The following is a 4,921-nucleotide window of genomic DNA, read 5'->3' on the forward strand; positions in this document are numbered from 1 at the left end:
CCTCCTCCCCTCGCCGTCGCCGGAGGATGCTGGCGGGAGAAGCCCTCGCCGGTGGATGGCGGCGGCGGGGCCCTTGTTCGTGGGCTCGCGCACTGCTCTTTGGTGTGCCGGAGCGGCGGGAGCGCGCGGTGGCGAGGCAGGCAGTTGTCTGTGCTCAGGGGAGGTCGTGATGATGTGGATCGCGCGCGCGGTGGCGCTGCTGAGGCGGCCGCCTGCCGCTGCTGCGAGCGGCAGAGATGAGGGCGCCCAGATCTGGGCCGCGCGGGCCCGCCCTGGCCTGCGATTCTCTTTCTGCCCCAACCCACCCGTCCCCCTCCTTCCACCCCTCCCGGCCGTCGCCGGTGGTAGCCGCTGGGTGGGTGTGCACGCGCGCGGCGGTCCTTGATGGCTGCTGTTTGCTGTGCCCCGGCGGTTCCTGGCGGCCGATGCTGCGGGCCGGCGCGGCGCGGTGCGGTGCAGGTGGCTGCTGTTGCCTGCTCGTCCCGCTCCCGGCGGTGGCCGGCCTGCTGGCGCTGCGCCGGTTGGTGCTCCTCCTGTGACGACAACGTTCCTAGGCATCCCTCCATGTGTGCTGGTCTTCTCCGACGTTCTTCGCCAAGTCCGGTCTGCCATTTCATCTGAGGTCTTTGTTCATGGGTCGGGGCGAAATCCCCGCGCGGCGACGGCCTGCGCTGTCAACGGCGACGCCCGAGGGTGTCGTCACCTCCTTGGAGGCGTTGGCATGACCCTGACCAGATCTCCTCCTCGAGCACCAGGAGAAATCCCAGGTCCGGCCTCCCGGACCGGGCAGCGGCGGCGTCTCAGCGCCGTTCCCCTCTTGGAGGTGCTGCTTTGGCTGCAAGTGGAGTTTCATGCGGCAGATGGAGGCTGGTGATGCATCGCTCTGGCGTAGACTGCTACACAGGGAGCAGATCGCAACGTATGCCAGCACCCACGCTTCCCCAATGATTGTTTCACCCGTTCCTATCAGGCCCTGCCCTTCGCCCGCCGACTCTCTAGGCACATGGGTGCGAGGTACGTTGGCCTGAGCAGTTCTGGAGCTGCAATCGTCCCTAGAGGCGTTTGGCAATGGCGCTGACGCTGCCCTGCTGGGCGAGGCCTAATGTCGTTGCGTGTCTGTAGTTGAGGGCACCTCCTCACCTAGTTGTAGTCGCTTGGTGAGAACGGTCGTGTATGTGTGTGTGTGTGTGTGTGTGTCCCTCCTTTCTGGAGGTTGTACCCCCGATGTCTTCCTGTTCAATGAAATGAAACGCAACGTCTCTTGCGTTTTCTCGAAGAATTTTTTTTTTGCTTAAATAAACCCAAATTGCCACATGGTCATTAGTTGCTATTTGGTAATTAAATTAAATGCTGCTTGGACCTCAGTTGAGACAATAATACAATGCACGACCCTCAAGTTCAGGGACCATCAGATTGAAGTGAGATATCTGTGCCAGTGTAGAAACAGAGGGGACAGTTTGCAATAGAAGTTATAACCATGTCATGCCAACCTAGTAGTGCGATGAGTAATACATGGGTGAGCTGTACCCTGCTCACTCTGCATATATACAACTGATCTAGAACTAGAAGTAACAACTTAATTTATTTTCTTTTCAATAGTTTGGTGTCATCAATGTGAAAAGATGATGACGTTGCTGCAAAATAAGAAGGGAATGCACCTGGTCTCATTATCAGATCTAATACAGCCAGTGTTCTAGACAACAATATAAAATTGCTTCACACGTTACCCACAGAAATCAGCGTCGACGTAGCTAGTTCTAGTGTAAGCATTTGTTGGGAAACATAAAAACAAAACACAATCGATAGATAGCTAATCTCCCCAGAAATAAGTCAAGCTATCCTTTATCTTTTCTTAATGAACACCTGTTAGTACAAAGTTGAGTCATCTATTTTGGAACGGAGGGAGTACAACTGAAGTGTATTCAGAAGCCCATCCTCACATATCAGATGTTTAATTACTTTGAACAATTTCGAAATGGCTGCCGCTTATGTTCGGGCCAGCTTGGAACTAAATCCCACCAAATATTCCATATCCAGCCAGGGATTTTATGATCTAATTGTATTGACGAGACTTGCAGTATCCACCATGACGAAACAAATGTCGTTTGTCAGATCGCCTAAGAGTAAACACCGTATCTCTGTGAATCACTGTGATATTGATCACTGCTTGCGCGATTGCATCAGTTACGCGTTGGACAAACTGTGTCATGTTACCCTGAACTACGAGCTGTGGACACGAGAGAACGAGCAAGACATTGAATTTTGCGCTGTGTAATATTGCAGCTTTTCTTCTCTTTCTTCCTCCTTTTATTTCTTTAGAAAAGGGAAACAAGTCGTAGCTCATGCTCAAGTACCGAACATGTAATCACATGTCCCGAGCTAGTGCTATGCATCCTACAAAGTCGTCGGGGAGTGCACAGACCGCGTCCTCTGGGCAAAAGTTAACTAAACTGCTGAAAAAATTCTAACAAAAACCGGACCGACGGTAAAGGGCTGCCATGGCAGCGATTTTTGGGTTGGGCCAAAAACGCTGCCATGGCAGGCTTATTTGCCTGCGACGCGAGCGGCAGGGTTTAATAGGCCACAATCTCACCCTTCAACCCTGTCGCGAGAGGATGGCGATGTCGACGATGCCGGTCGAGGCTCGAAGCTCCCGGAATCGTACACGCCCAAGGGACTTCGTCAGGATTTCATGCCGATGAACTCCACGGTCACATTACCGTTCTCAATGAAGTCATAGCGGAGATCGATATGCTTGCTGCGATCATGGATTACAGGGTTCTTGTAGAGTGAGATTGCAGACTTGCTATCAATGGGGCAGCCTCCTGGTTCAGAATTTCTCCGAGGAGGTATGAGAGCCAGATTCCTTGGCATGTCGCGGTGGCGCGGGGATCATCGGCCCCTCTAGCATGGAGTCGGGGATCATCGGCCCCTCTAGCATGGAGTCGACGCAGGCCATCATCAGCCCGGTCCCTTGCCCTCCTCGGGCTGGACAAGGTTCTCCGCCGCCGCCGCTTCATTGAGCTGCTTCTTGGGAGCCAAGTGGCCCTTCTTGCCGTAATACATGCACTTGGGCTGGCCTAGCTTCAGCCCACGGTTGCCACTGCCGCGTCAGCCACGGTCACCGCCACTCTCGAGGCGCCGCAGCCCCGTGGTTGTTTCTTCCACGCCTCTCACTCATCTTCTGTGAGAAGCAGGCGGCCGCTGCTGGCACTCTCCCGGCCGTCATCCAGGCAGTCCTCGACCACCCGCAGCCGCCCCATGAGCTCCTCGATGGAGAGCATGCACAGATCAAGCAAAGTCTCGATGGAGATCACCTCCTACACAAAACGGGAGGAGATGACGCGCATAAATTTTTGGACGACCTTTGTGTCGTCGACAGTGTCACCTAGGGAGCGGAGGGACGTCGTGAGGCTGGTGGTCCTCATAGCAAAGTCGTCGACCCACTCGCTGTCCCTGAAAGCGATGGATTCAAACTCCACCCGCAGCCACTGCTCGTTCGCCTCGCACGATCGCCGCCGAGGCTTGGGTTTTGCACCGGCACACCTCCTTGGCGATCATCTTCTCGGCGAGCATGTTGTGGTTCTCCAGCGGGGTGGACCGGATCAGCGCCGCCATCGCCTCTCTGTCCTCCTTCCATGAGACAGTGTCGTCTTCACTGGTGTCCCGCAAGCTTGCCGCCTGCAGGTTGACCTCCATCACTAGCGCCCAATTGTTGTAGTTTGTGCGGGTCAGCATCGGGAAGGAGAGGTTGGTGCTGCTCTCGCGCACCACCTGCTGAACCACGATCTCGCCACCCGCGCATCATCGTGCCTTACTGCACCCTCGGATTGGCGAGCGTTGTTGTTGCTGCCGCTGCGCAGATGGCTTCTTGGAGCCGTGCGAGGCACACCGCACCGGCTGCTCTCCACCACTTGACATGGCCACCGGGTCAAGCTCTGATGCCAATTCTTACTCTGAACTACGAGCAAGCAAGACACTGAATTTTGTGCTGCGTAATATTGTAGCTTTTCTGCTCTTTCTTCCCCTTTTTTCATCAGAAAGGGAAATAACCCGTAGCTCTCCACGTCCTGAGCTAGTGATAGGCATCTCTCAAAGTCAACCGGGACTGCACAGACCATGTCCACTCGGCAAGAGTTAACTAAAGGGGCAGCCTGGTGCACGTAGCTCCTGCTTGCACAGCAGAAAGGGCTGCCATGGCTGTGGTTTTTGGGATGGGCCAAAATCGCTACCATGGCAGGCTTATATTTTTTCGAAAAGGAGGATAACCCTCGGCCTCTGCATTGAGCAAGGCACACAGCCATATATTATTTATTACTTAAAATCCAGCAGCCAAACAATATCGACCCGGAAAAAATACATGAGGCCGCATGCCTCGTGGCGTTAAACTCCACCAAACAGCCAGTAACCCTATGATAAAGACAAAACTAAATGAAAATACACAACTCCTAGGCTAAGCTTTCAAGAAGGAATCTCCGCACGTGGGCCGATGATGACGAGTCCAACCCAAGGCCAATCTCAAGATTTTCATCCCTAAAGCCAAGCTTCAATCCACCACCTTCGGCAAGGGCACGACGCTGGCGCGCGTCGACATAACCTGATCAGAGATCTAGTGTTTCCACCGGAGTGCACATGCTCGTCACTGAGGTCACCTCTACCATCAACACTTGTTCGGCTACCGAGACCTTGCCAGCCGAGTACCGCAGGAAAAGAAACCGGAAGTCAAAAAGTCCCATACCGCCTCACCTCTGGTCACTAACGCACCACCTTCGATCCAACAGCAACATGCATAACATGACACCTTCACCAGAGCCAGCATGCAGCACCTGCCGACAGGCATGACTTGACATCTCCGCATGAGACATCGTGCGTAGCACCCGCCGGTGACGGGCATGCCCTGATGCCTCCGAAAGAGACACAT

The 4,921-nt window shown here is 54.5% G+C and overlaps 1 protein-coding gene and 1 pseudogene across 1 annotated transcript in view; one reads left to right on the top strand and one right to left on the bottom strand.

The window, feature by feature from the left end:
* Window positions 1–4,921, bottom strand: part of LOC119276439 (ubiquitin-conjugating enzyme E2 5A) — an 8,688-nt gene that overhangs the window by 2,287 nt on the left and 1,480 nt on the right. The gene's annotated exons all lie outside the window — the stretch shown is intronic.
* Window positions 27–913, top strand: LOC119276438 (annotated as a pseudogene).

Source organism: Triticum dicoccoides, chromosome 3B (genome assembly GCF_002162155.2).
Source record: "Triticum dicoccoides isolate Atlit2015 ecotype Zavitan chromosome 3B, WEW_v2.0, whole genome shotgun sequence".
In the NCBI taxonomy this organism is placed as follows: domain Eukaryota; kingdom Viridiplantae; phylum Streptophyta; class Magnoliopsida; order Poales; family Poaceae; genus Triticum; species Triticum dicoccoides.